The following is a 14,589-nucleotide window of genomic DNA, read 5'->3' on the forward strand; positions in this document are numbered from 1 at the left end:
TCCCTCAATCTTTTTCCAGTTGTGTGTCTCAAACTGAAGCCTGGGTGCTGTCTCTGAGCGCTTCAGCTCAAGGCAAACACTCTACCACTTGAGCCACAGTGCCACATGGGGTTTTTTGATGGTTCATTGGAGGTAAGAATCTAACAGGCTTTCCTTCCCTAGGCTGTCTTCAAACTGTGATCTTCAGATCTCAGCCTCCTGAGAAAGTAGGTTTCCAGAGCCACTGGAATCTGGAGTAATGTTTTTGCCAGACCTGGAACTTGAAATTAGGGCCTGGATACTGTCTTTGAGCTTCGTTTTCTCAAGGCTAGCACTCTATCACTTGAGCCACACCACAGCTTCTGGCTTTTTCTGAGTATGTAGCACTGAGGATTCAAACCCTGGCATTCATGCATGCTGAGCAAGATCTCTACCACTAAGCCACATTTCCAGACCCAACCTTACGATTTTATCCCTCAACTTGCCTATCCACAAGAAAAGGCTTCTGAGTATAAATCATCTAAACAAATCCGTATAGGAAGTTGTCCAAAGATAAATAAGATAAAACTCATACTGGGGACAGACTCTAACCATGTGATGACTTGACAAATGCCTCCATTTAATTATTATATTTCAAAACTTAATAAAGTATTAATGAAAATTAGTCAATGTACTGAATTATTGTGTATAATTTTATAATATATATACACAACATAATAAATATTATGTGTATAATAATACTAAATACAATAAACAATAAAATGAGTAAAATGAAAATTAAATACAAAATTAATAATAATAATCATAATATGAAATATACATACATATTTACCTATATATCTTTTTTTTTTTTTTTTTTGTCGGTCGTGGGGCTTGAACTCTGGGCCTGAGCGCTGTCCCTCAGCTCTTCAGCTCAAGGCGAGCGCTCTACCACTTGAGCTACAGTGCCACTTCCGGTTTTCTGGTGGTTTATTGGAGATAGGAGTCTCACGGTCTCTCCTGCCCGGGCTGGCTTTGAGCCGCGATCCTCAGATCTCAGCCTCCTGAGTAGCTAGGATTATAGGCGTGAGCCAACAGCGCCCGGCTTTTACCTATATATCTTATATTACACATGTACACAAATATTTTTTCTATTTCAGGGTCTTAATTCAGGCCCTGGGAACTCTAGCTTGAAAATTTTTTCCTCAAGGACAGGGATCTTAGCCTTCACCCAAGGTGCAAAAGAGTTACATGGACAATGAGCTCAAATCCCAGCAATGGCAGAAATACTGGCCCCAGTTCCCAGACAGTGACTTAATATTTGTAACAGAAACAGTTATGTTTATTCAGTTACATAATGAACACTGAAAAAAATCAGTATAGAATTTTGTACAGCTGTTCAGACATACATCCCTTAACCCCAAAGTGCTTTTTGAGCACTACATAATGGCCTCCATTTAATGAAGGTGATTGTTTAAATGCTTCATAAAGTATTAATTAATATCGACCAGTATCCTATTATGTAATTGTGTATAATTTTATCCTCGAATCATTCAAGTACTGCCCATTTAATCATGACATATATCACATTCCTTTGGTAATCATATGAATAGGAATGAATTTCATAGGATCTCCTGCCAACAAGGTGGCAGCCCAGGATTCAAGCTGTGGGCTCCAGCTCCTACCACTTAAACCTGAGGATAGGGAACTCACAGGTCTGTCTAAGATCATCAGCAAAACCAGGCATCAGTGGCTCTCAGCAGTCCTCCTTAAAACTTACAAGGCTGTGAAAGGAAGATCATGGTCAAAGTCACCCTAGGCAGGACAGTCCTTGAGACTCCTGTCCAACTTGTGCCATCAAAGACAGAAGTAAAGACGTGTGGCTCAAGTGGTAGAGAGCTAGCCTTGATCAAAAACAACTCACAGATTGTGCCCTGATCCTGAGTTCAAGGTCTGGGAACAAACAGACATACACAACAATCTGTGCAGCCATCCGGCTAAAGTGGGTCACTCTCTTGTCCCCAACTGGATTGGACAGAGTTCCCTGGGAAAGGGGCTGCCGTCATTTTGACTCCACCCATTCTGCCTGCATCAGAAGATTCCAGCCACACCTCTATTGTTTCATGGTTCTTTCTGACCAATGGGATACAAGAATGGTGGCCACGCCCACATTCCTTGCTGCCCAGTAGCATCTTGATTCTCTGTTTGTTGACACCACTACCTCCCCTCCCACCCTGACCTCGCCTCCCCTGTGCCCCATAGTCTGGCCCACGCCCTGCCACAAATGTGCCCCAGGGGTGGGGGTGGGGGTTGACCCGAGGATGCCACCCCCATCCCCAGCGACTAGTGTCCAGGATACGGGGAGATGCAGGTTGGTTGAGGAGTGGGCGCCAAAGATCCCCTGGCCTGGAGCAGTGGGAGCCACACAGCAGCACATCTGCGCCCTTCCACTCCCTGGTGGGAGCCCAGTGGCTTTAGTCAGAGGTGGGGAGCAGCATGTCTACACCTGCCTTCTGGGTTTTTTTCCTTTTTTTCTTGGGATGGGAGGTGTTGGATGCAGAAGATAGACACCCTTGCTGTGTGAGCCCTTGTCTTCTGTGCTCAGTCAAACTTTCACCTGAAGACAGAGAGAGAGAGAGAGAGAGAGAGAGAGAGAGACAGAGACAGAGACAGAGACAGAGACAGAGACAGAGACAGAGACAGAGACAGAGAGACAGAGACAGAGAGACAGAGACAGAGAGACAGAGACAGACAGAGACAGAGACAGAGAGATAATCTTTTTCGTTGTACAGCCTGACTGTGCTCAGGTGAGTGATCCATTGGCAAATTGCAGGTACTGCATGCAGGAGTCTTCTGTCACCTGTCTGGATGTGTGTGTGTGTGTGTGTGTGTGTGTGTGTGTGTGTGTGTGTGTGTGTGTGTAGAATTGGGTTGTAACAAGGAGGCCGAATGCTTTGGTAACTTCTACCTGTTATCTTTGGGGCATGTATGGGCTTCACAGCTGAGGTCTGGGGGCCTGGAAGGGTGAGAGGCTTGAAGTGGACACAGCACAGTTAAATTACAAGAACAAGGGATCTGTGTGCAATGGAGCTGTGTACTCCCTTGGGCCTGGTTGGTGGCAGTGGGAGCTTGGGAGGATCTGGGAGTGTGGCCTGCAGGTGATGGCTTCCCAGGAGGACAGAGAGCATGGCCAACTCTTAGTAAGGATATGAGTTCTGCTAGTATGGAGCGCAACAGCATAGGTCAGTCTCTGGGTCTTCTCATAATGATGTCTGATGGGCAAGGCCAACCCTATTTTAAATCTTGAGCTGTGATCTTCAGATCTCAGCATCCTGAGTACCTAGTATTATAGGCATGAGACTCTGGCACTGGGACTCTGGTTCTTTTTGGTATATTAGGGTTTGACCTCATAGCCTTAGGCTTGCCAGTCAAGTCTTCTACCATGCGAGTCAAGCTTTTCTGTCTTGGGCATTTCTGAGATGGAGAATTAATATATGCTCATTCTGGGCTGGATCATGGTCCTCCGATCTGTGACAGGCCTGAGCCACGAGGCCTGTTCTTCTGTAGTTGGGATGGTAGATATGTAGCGACATGCTCAGTCATTGGTTTAGATGGATTGTTCCAAACTCAGTCCACGGCAGCCAATTCTTGACCAGAGGTGAATCTCTGGGTTGGGCCTCAACCATTGGACTTCAATCTCTTCATGGGACAGTTGTGAGGAAACAAGGGATTGATACAGAGGGATCTCTGGAGTAGGGACAGGCACAGAGGGAGGGGCCATCTGATACTGTTCTTGGCAATTCTGTGAGCATATGATAGGAAGATACCCGGAAAGATCTCAAATGGTGTGTGTTATTAACAGTGCAACAGTTATGGGATTATGAAACAAAACATGGCTCTCTTTCTTTATTACTCTATCCCCATGAGTAACGGGATCATTCACTTTGTTCAGTTTTGAAGCTGGGGAAACTGAGGCATAGAGAAGCCGGGTGACCTACTAATGACTCCCAGCTGACAGGAAGCTCAGCCTGACTTCTCTGCCATGCTCCCTAGGACAATGGGTGCTATTCAGTCCACTTCTTGTGGTGGGAAGTCCACTTCTTTTCAGTCATGAGGCTTGAACTTTGGGCCTAGGGCAGCTCCCTGAGCTCCTCAGCTCAAAGCTACCACTCTACGACTTGAGTCACAGCACCACTTCCAGTTTTTTGGTGGTTCTTTGGAGATAAGAGTCTCACAGGTGTTCCTGCCCAGGCTGGCTATAAACCACATTCTTCATATCTCAGCTTCCATTGTACATAGGATTATAGGCCTGAGCCACCAGCACCTGGCTTAAGTGTAATTTTGACCTTCTTTCTTTCACTTTCTCTCTCAGGAACTGATTCAATGGGTGCTGGAGGAGGTGGTCCAGCAACCCCATGTGGCTGGAACCAAGGTGGTCCTCTCATTCTCGAGGTAGGCTGTGGGTCAGGAGCTGTCTCGCTCAGTCTGTTGTACCAGCTCCATGAGGTAAGTCCCTCTGTGCCCTGGCTACACTGTGACAGTTATCCATTGTCAATCTAGACTTACTGGACTCAAGTACTGTGTTCAATGCTCTTTTCTAGCAAAAATTCCTGGCTATAATTATGATACAGAGTTATAGAATGAAAATGTAATGCCATCTTAAGAAAGTCATTTAGGGTTCTGGGAATGTGGCTTCATGGTATGGTGATTGCCTAGCATGCATAAAACCCTGGGTTCAATTCCTCAGTACCACATAAATTGAAAAGGAAACACTGGAAGTGGTCCTGTGCCTCAAGTGGTGGAGGGTTAGCCTTGAGGGAAAAAAAACGCTGAAGAATAATTCCCAAGCACCGAGTTTCAGCCCCAGGACTGCCAAAACAACAGCAACAACAACAATGAACATTTAGTTAGTAAATGCGAAATAAAGAACCCATACTTGGAATATATAATTGCTCCTTCCATACTGATACCTGACAATAGTTCCTAATACATGTACTTTATCTATGTAAGGATACTGTGTTGAAAAGAATGTTTTGTTCATTGAGTCATACCAATTAATGCTAGGAATGTGCTTAGATGTCAGGTGAAGATTAATTCTGGAAATTCAAATATTCCAGGCTTTTTAGTGGGGTCACTGCTAATCACAATGAGAAGGATATAGTGTAAGTGAGATTCAGAAACTATTTTGGCCAGTCATCTTACAAAACAGGCAGAGGCTAATTAACAGTTGTGACAGAAGAGAAGGAATAACGCCAGATGGAAAGAATAAATGATAGTAACTAAGGTATAGTAGAAACCGTTCTAGGGAACCATTTTTGCTTATTAAAGAACTAGTTATCAACTAGGCTTATTCCTCATTGCCTTTGGCATTCAAAATCTCCTAGGCTAGTTATTAATCTCTGTGTGATGAATGTATCTCCTTCTATGCTGATCTTTCATACCTGATCTCCTTTGCTTTCTAAAAATCTGTCTTGCTGTATTTATCTATGAACATTTCCTAATATTAAATACACCTACAAAGATGAAAGAGGATGCTAATGTAAGAGTCCCATAGCTCATGAGTCATTTATGTAACAAAATGGAAAAGGAGGACATATTTATTGCTACCTTAATTATTCTGAAAAGCTGCAATGTCACATCATATGGTTCATATTTCCATTCTTTGTCTACATAGTGACATTAAGTGCACATAAATGCAATTATGAGTGGGGTGCTGGTGGCTCATGCCTGTAATCCTAGCTACTCAGGATGTTGAGTCCAGAGGATTGTGGTTCAAAGCCAGCCTGGTCAGGAAAGTCCATGAAACACTTATCTTCAATTAACCCCAGAAACCCGGAAGTTGTGCTGTAGCTAAAGTGGTAGAGTGCTCAAGTTGTGCTGAAGAGCTGAGAAACAGTGCCCAGGATTAAGGTTCAATCCCCACAACCAACAAAAAAGTGCAAATATAGGTTTAAGTTTCCCCCAAAGGAATGATGAAATCAATTGTAATCTTCCCAAATGATTTAGTAGTGCACCTACATTTACTGAGTTATTTGTTATGGCTTCTTTGCTAAACATATTCTCTTCTTTAAAAATTGTCAAATATTAGCTTTATAATAAACTTCATCTAATATTTCTAGGTTCAAAAGAGAAGTCCATAGAGTTGATGTCACTTAGCTTTCTTAGTGTCTTAGTTCAAAGCCAACCCAGGCAAGAGAGTCTGTCAAACACTTATCTGTAATTAAACACCAAAAAAGCCAGAAGTGGAGTTTTGGCTCAAGCAGTGGAGTACTAGGTTTGGGCCAGGTAGGAAAGAAAGACAACTGTTCAGGGACAGGGGCCAGTCTCTAAGTTCAAGCCCCAGAACCAGCACAAACTAAACAAACAAGCAAACCAAACAAACCCTGGGTATTTCTTTGGGACTCTCCTTAAAATAGTGGTGGTCTGAGAAGAGGCTGCTTTTGCTGATCATACTCACTGGATCCTGCTTTTTTGGAATTCTTATTGCTATGGAAAACTCAAGACCAGACTAAAGGAATTGAAAACTGATTCCTGCAACAAGAGAATCATCTCAGGAGTGAAACATCCATCCATAAGACACTTTAAAACCTCCAGGTCTTTGCTTCTTTGCAGTAGAACACTTTTAAAACAAAGTTATTTCCTTTTGTTCTATGCCTGCCTTCAAATGGCATATTGTTTCCTTTTGCAAAACTCTCAACCAGAAGTTTACAGACAAGTTTTATATGAGTAAAGGACACACTCACAAAAGTCAGGGACAGAATTTCCTTCCAGCCTTGGATTCTTTTCTTGTACAGTACAAAGGAAAGCAATAGTTAACTTGAACTTTGTCATTTCTCTATGTTAAATTCCTCTCCTGGGATCAGTTTCCACATCCAGTAACAGTTACTTCCACTTACTTCCAGTAACAATTTATAGTGCTGCTCCAGAAAAAAATGAATGTTTTCTGGCTTCATTGAAATAGCACAAAGACACTTTTGGACATGAGGTAACACGTGTTTCAGAGACAACTTAGTAAAGACAAATGCAATTTAAATTGCTTATAAATACATTATCCATGAGAATATTTTGTTCAAACTTCTCATGTGCTCTGTAAATTAAGGTGAATTTTAAATGGTAAGAAAGTTCTCAGATAATTTTTTGTGAGTCTATATGCTGTGCATTAATTTCCCAACTGTACATGAGTTAACCATAAAAGAAACAATAGCAATTATAGGAGAAAAAGAAGTTCTGTGTTTATGTATAAGTGTTCAATACAATATACAAGGCTCTACAAATAAAAAATTGAAACAATAAAGCCAAGTCCCATATGTAGATTTATGGGAGTGATATAGAGAAAGCATTACCCCTAAGTGGAATGTGAAGCATGAGGCCACTCCCTTTCTAAATCACGCTTGCTAATCATGTAAATGTGCAAAAAGGAGAATGGAAGAATGATTCTTTTTCCAATGCAAGTCACATATGTGAGAACAGACTTAACTGGAAAAAAAGAGTCTATCTTGAGGGAATAGGAATTATACTAGCAATGAACCTGGTGGCTAAGATCACATTTCTTGTTCTTTCCTTTTCTTATATTCCTTTTTATTGTTGTTTTTCGTGGCACTTGAAATATGGGACTGGGCACTGTCCCTCTGAAACGCAGCTCAAGGCTAGTGCTCTTCCACTTGAGCTGCGGTGCCGCTTCCAGTTTTCTGGTAATTATTGGAGAAAAAGAGTCTCCAGGACTTTCCTACCCGTGCTGACATTAAAACCCAATCCTCAGATTTCACAACAACTTGGTTTATGATCACATTTCTAACAGTGTACACCCAGGATATGTATTGTATATGTTCATCTAACTTTATATGAATTCTTGAGTTAAAAATCTGGGCTACACTTAGACTTTACACTCACAAAAGTGTTTGAAGTTTAAAAGTTGATACTCCTAGAAAATTAAAACCTAAGAATGTAAAGGAGTCTGGGAGGTTCAATTTGCATCCAGCTTGGACAGTATAGGCTTTGAGACACTACCTATAATTAACCAGCCAAAGCTGGGATACCAGTCACGAGCAAGATTGCTGAATTACAGCTTTAAGTTTTTGCATACATGTATACATACAAACATACACATACACACAAAGGCACTTATAGGTGCACACAAAAATACACAAATGAAACAACTCTCAGAATATGTAGAAAAGTTAGAAAACAATAGAAAATTGGTCCTGAGTAAGACTAGAATCAAGTGATAATTTTTAATATTAGAAAGCCCTCAAGTGAACTTTCCCCCAGAAGTTGAGAATATTACATAGGTAGGGACCAGAGATAGTAAGAGAGTCAAGAAATCATTCTTAACGGGATAGGATACATAGTGGAATGAATCAGGGAAGCCTGCAGGTGCATCAAAAAATGTTCATATCCTGTGTCAAATGTTAAAACACCTTTGAAAATAGTACATAAACAGTCTGAGCAGTCAGTCTAGTGGATAAAATCATAGGAGAAGTTCAGAATTTCTACTCTGTTTCTAGATTAAATAAACAAACTATGCCAGGGCAATGTGATACAAGCCTGGAATTCTAGCACTCAGACAAGAGATAAGAGAGTGGAATTACATAATGATACCTTCCCTGGACCAGATAGAATAATTTTGTCTCAGTAAAACTAACCAAACAACAAGAAAGGAATACACAGTTAGAAGTTTGGCCTAATTTTTCATTATGTTTTGAGAAGTCAAGTTTCCTATTGAATGCACCTCATATATATCCTCACTTGTGTTTTAAATGCTCTCATCATTACAGAACATTCGTAGATGCAAAAGAGCTCATAATTCCCATCCCTCATTCTGTTGGATTCCAAATAAATGTTGAAGGATTACAAAAGCTTAAGACTGGAGAAATAGCAAAGTTCGTCTAATGTAGGATTTTGTAGACCTTGTTAAATTAGAATTTAGATTTAAAATATATTTTTTGGATTTGTTTGTAATTTCATATTCTATAGGATACTACAAAATTCTTTCAAAGTAGAGGGATTAATTGAAAAATTCACAAATAATTCTGGCATTCTATTTGCCTAGATATTCTTTCACGACAGTTATAATTAGAACATAGTTAATAGATAATTCGCAGAGTTCATGTATACCATGTTAATATGAATAATCTAGACAGAGTTGCCAAAAATGGATGACATTAATTTATACATTGAGAACAACCAATTTTTAAAGGTTTGGTTTAATATGGTATGAAGAGAGTAATTGTGTGACATCTTCTTTCTTCTACCTATATGTACCACAGGAAGCCATTTCCTTATTTACGTGCCTTTGTATACATGGAGAGAAATGCTAGCTTTGGGTTTTTTTTTCAGTTTTTTTTATTGGTTCATCCTAGAACTTGAACTCTTGGCATGGACAGGGTCTATGATCCTGTTTATGCTCAAGGCTCAAGCCCTACCACTTCAACCTCAGTGCCACTTGGGTCTGGCTTTTGCAGAGAAGTTTTTTGGAGATAAGATTCTAAGAAACCTTCCTGCCTGGGTGGGCTTTGAATCACAATTTTCCTATCTTAGCATACTGAATATCTATTATAGTTAAAAAAGTCTAAATATAAATAATATTTGCAAGTGTTCTGATCTCAAGAATACCAGTGGAGGAAAAATGATGCAGCTCTGTTTATTGTGGTGTTCTTTTCAGAACAAGGAGGGTGTCACATTAGCAGAGGTGTAGTATTTTTTCAAAATAGAGATAAGGTATTCATAATGTGAATTAAGGAATTTTAAGGTATCCCTTACAAGTTGGAAACTGTTGGGCTAGGATGACTTTATGGCATAAATCTTGGGATTGATGGTCATAGACATAATAGCTTACTCTTATAAACAATTGCTTACTCTTGAAGAATTAATTATTACACATGCTTCACAGTTTTATCCTCTACAAGAATGTGGCTATTTTTCTGTTTACTTCTCAATCTGGACACCCCATTGGAAATTGCATCTATTGCAGAATTAATTAACATGCAAACAGTTACTGTTTTGAATCTCTTAGGAATGTTGAGAATTTAAAAATGAGTAGTAGTTAGTCATAGGAATTTTGAAGAACACATATATTCTGTCCTCTTAAAAACTTACTTACTTTTAAAATTATGGGTTTCCATAGTATTAAACTGGGTCCTGTCGTGGGGCCTGAATTCTGGGCCTGGGCGCTGTCCCTCAGCTCTTCAGCTCAAGGCTAGCGCTCTACCACTTGAGCTACTGGCTTTTTTTCTTTTTGCTTATGTGGTGCTGAGAAATCGAACCCAGGGCCTCAGGCATGCAAGGCAAGCGCTCTACCACTGAGCCATCTTCCCAGACCCTGTTTTCTGTTTTAGAATGAGAAAGTACTAAATGTATTCTTTTTTGAAAAATTTGGCAAGTATATTGTGAAAATAGTGTCTAGTTGGATAACATTCAAGTTGATGAACCTCTGATAAATAAGGGGTAATTAATTCAAATTAGAAGCCAAATATTATTGATTTTTAAAATGTTACTACATAAAGAATAATATTTACTGTGCCAATACAGTAAAATTACATTTTACACAGCTTATTTTTTCAATTTTATTATCAAATTGATGTACAGTGACTTTACACTAATTGTAAGGTAGTGAATAAAAAACATTTCAAACTTGTTACCCCTCCCTCATTTTTCTCAGTTTTCCTTCACCCCTTCACCCCTCACAAGTTGTAAAGTACATTTCTAACATATTGTCTTGTGAGTATTGCTATTGCATTGGTTTGCCTTTTGTCCTTTGTCTCACCATTGTCTCACCATACAGCAGGGACAAACCATAGGGGAAAACCCCAAAGAAAACAGAAATCACATAGTTCATCAAAAACAACATCCACAAGTGAAAAAAAAATCTGGTTCCATATCTTGGAATTCATTTTGCTTAGCATCAGCTAATATGGTTACATATATGCAAAACAAAGCCACTGGAAAATAATAGCTGCATGGATACTATATCATGAAAACAGCATGTTAACATTTTGATGGTAAAGGTGGAATTAGGATTGGTGAATTTGCGGTTCTGATAAAGGATTTTCAACAGTTTTAAATTTATGACAGGTAAAATTCAATAGTTCAAAATTTTTAATAACTTAGCCTATTAAGAAAATTTAAAATTGCCTGAAAGAATAGGCTCTCATGCAAAGAAATCCAAGGAGACTTAGTAGAGAGGGAGCAATATGGATGAAGATGGCTCTTTTTCAAACTAAACAAACAAACCTCAGAAACCTTGCTGTAATTCCTGTAGGTTCCCTTGGAATTGTCCTTACCCAGGAACTATATTCTCACTGTTTGAAAGAAGGTTGTATTGGAATTTAAATTAAAAGTTCTTTAAAAAATAAGGCATCAAAATTTGTGAATGTACCTTCAATTACCAAATAGTAATTCTCTGAAAAAGATAATTTGAGTCAAAATATTTAGGGAGAAAGTGCCCTCCACAATGAAAGAAGGTGTTGGGATTACACATTTCTGTTTGTAACACTTTCCACAATGTCTTTGGACGTGAAGCAGTGAAACACAGAAAAAAAATTTGATTGGATACTTCAAACCAATGATTTGTCATTTCTAAGTGGCTCACAAAAAATAATATTCTTATTAATATGAGGTAGTCTAGACTTCTTTTATTACATATGCCAAAAAGTTCAGAAAAGAATTGAGCAAATGGAAAAATTAATAATAAAATTTTTCTTAGAAGCCTTAGCTAAGCATATTGACTTCAGCAGTGAAGGGAGGCCAAAACTTTTTGATGTAAATTGTGTTAGTATTTTTACTCCCTAAAGTGATTTTACAGAGCCCATTTGGCTCACTACAATGCAGAACTGATTGAATGAAGACATGAAAATACATTCCACATCCAAATGAGGCAACTTGAAGAGTTTTAAAAGAGAAATAATGAAGATGTAGCAGTGGTGGAGCCCGTATGGTCCTTCAGCTTCACTAGACTGGAAGCCAAGAAGCTGTGATTAATTGGAACTCTGGCAAGAGCTAAGAGTAGGACATAGAAGTAGGACATAGAAGCATTTTCCTTTTGTAACAGACACTTTCTTCCAAGGTATGGGTGATTTAACTCTATTCTCCTCCATACATCTTGGTGAACAAATGAAGACCAAGAGAAAAATAATCTATTAAAATAATTTTGCATAGAATAACTTCACTGTTCCTGATATGGTATCTAAGGAGAATCTTAAGAGAGAAGATTAAAAAATGCAGTATTTTGTGGTTTCCTCTAAGCATCTTCTTAGCAAAATATATCTTTGAGGTTAGACAATTCTGATTGAACCAACAAGTGATGGAGTACTTATTTTGTGGGCACTTTAGACACAAGAAGTCTTTCAAGGTAAAAGAAAAAAATATATAACCAAATATTTGTGATCACAGCATCTTGGACTGTTTTCTGGATACAAAATTTTACATTAGATTTCTCCTTATTAACATAGATGTTGTTTCATGGCAACCAAATACAAGAGGGGAGTTTTATGGACTCGCTTGGCCAATTAAACAGCATGAAAGAAGAAAATGGCAAATAATATTTAATGAAATTACTTTGACCAATTCCTTTGCCAGAAGAAAGAAGGAAAAATATAATTCAAAATCAATTGACTTAAAAGTATGAAGAAAGAGTAGGGAAGAGAGATTAGAGAAAATATAGAGGATCGTTTTCTCTCCAGTGGAGTAATGCGTTCTTGATCTTGTTTCTTCCATTCTACCTCACAAGCTACCAAGTGTTTCTCAGGACTGGATTATCCAGATCAGACAGAAATCTCGTAGAAGTAAGATACTGTATGCAGCAGATATAGGTGATTTATAACCTTAGACAATCTATTTAATTCTGTTGAAAATTCTCCCCTATCCCAAACTTCCCTCTTTGAACAGCTTTGTTTGCTTTTCCCGACTGCCATTCATTAACTGATTAAAATTTTGAGTGGTCATATACATACTCTCTAGAGATTGCTGTTTGGTTGTGAGTTTTGTGTGTTTTTGTTTCTAGATGTGTTTTTAACTGAATTTTAAAAGTTTGTGCAATTATGTTACAATTAAATATATCCATCTAATTGTCCAATGCTCCTAGATCAGAGTCACTCCTTCTATCATTCTCAACCAACCCTTTCTCCAAGATTTATTTCCAATTTACCACTTCCTTCATCATATGTGTACATTCAGTATTCTAGCTGTATTTGCTCCTTGTTCATTTTTCATTCATTTTATGTCTTTACTATAATTCCTCTTTGGTTTCAACTTCTGATATTCATTCTGTTAAACTGTCTATTAATACTTTGAAAGGTTTATATACATTCCATGGAGTTTCAATCCTGCATATTCTTGAAATGATGTCAGCTTATATTTCCATAATTCATTCATCTGCAGCAACAATTTGCAAGACTGGAGATGGGAAGCACCTAAACATGATTTTTTCTCAACCGTTTGAAAGATTAATCTTTAGTCAAAAAGAAAGTTAAAAATGGCTTAGAATGTATTCCTAACTATGCATTTTTATAAATGGCTTTGTAAAATCGTGTAATTCTTTTATTTTACATGGAATAATATTTTCTACTACCTATAAGTTTTGGAAAAAGAACATTTTAATTTATTCCTAGATAGGAATATGATAGAAATAGAAGACAGATATTATGTTTGTCATATCTCTGATTAGTACCCATATTCAAGACTTAAAGTCGTATTTCTTACTATGTTAGACAGAGGGAAAACATAAAATAACATATGATGAGGCAACTATTTGTGATTGTTTAAAATGTACCTTATTAAATGATGAAATTTATTAGCTAAGTTTGGGTTTGAAATTTAGGAGGCTGACATATTAAACACATTTCTGAAAGGCCCATACTGAAAAACACAAATTGTGGGTGGTACTATTCTACACTTTATTGAATGGTTGAACATGTTTGGCATTAGTGCTGTGTAAATAATTCAACTCTATTGTAACTTGCTCCCTACACTTGAAAAACTTGTAATGTCACTAAGTATCATCAACTTGTCAAATGTTATTTTGGCGTAAGTGATTTTTTTTAATTTAATTTAATTTTATTTGTGAACATACTGTACAGAAGGGTTACAATTACATGGGCAGGATAATGCGTACATGTCTTACCAAGCATTGCAGCCTCCTCCTTTGATTTACCCTTTACATCCCTTCCCAGCCTCCCCCCTCCCCCCCATCCCAATCCTTCTCCTTCCCCCCCCTTGCCCCCCCCCCCGCACCGACGTTGTAAGGCTCGTTTTGGACATGACAACTTGTAATTCTCATTGTTGCAAGAGGTCCACCTGTATCCTTAAACACTGGTTTTTCTCCATCTCCTCCACAAGTTATACTGACATCAAGCATAGTGAAAGCAGGGGTTATACTGTGGGGGAGGGACATACAAAGCAACAAAGAGATAATCTTATAAATGCATTAGAAACACATGCATGAAAGAAAAAAACATTAAAATACATATCTAAGGGTTCATTTTCCTGACCTCACATTATCTGACCTTTTCCGCTTGACTCATACATATACTAGATATTGCAAATAAGGGAAACCATGGGACCTATGCTTCTTTGGGCCTGGCTTCCTTCACTTAATATAATTTTTTCCAAGTTTTTCCATTTCCTAACAAATGGGGC

At 38.5% G+C, this 14,589-nt stretch overlaps 1 long non-coding RNA gene across 1 annotated transcript in view; it reads left to right on the plus strand.

Annotated features, from left to right (window-relative positions):
• The first annotated feature begins 4,337 nt into the window (after window positions 1–4,337).
• The window catches only part of LOC138805450 (uncharacterized), a 46,053-nt gene continuing 35,801 nt past the window's right edge, over window positions 4,338–14,589 (plus strand). Inside the window, exon 1 of the long non-coding RNA XR_011365542.1 lies at window positions 4,338–4,464. This is a non-coding gene — a long non-coding RNA (uncharacterized lncRNA). The remainder of the gene's footprint in view (window positions 4,465–14,589) is intronic.

The sequence above is a fragment of the Dipodomys merriami genome, unplaced genomic scaffold, assembly GCF_024711535.1.
Source record: "Dipodomys merriami isolate MVZ:Mamm:240054 unplaced genomic scaffold, mDipMer1.0.p SCAF_393, whole genome shotgun sequence".
In the NCBI taxonomy this organism is placed as follows: domain Eukaryota; kingdom Metazoa; phylum Chordata; class Mammalia; order Rodentia; family Heteromyidae; genus Dipodomys; species Dipodomys merriami.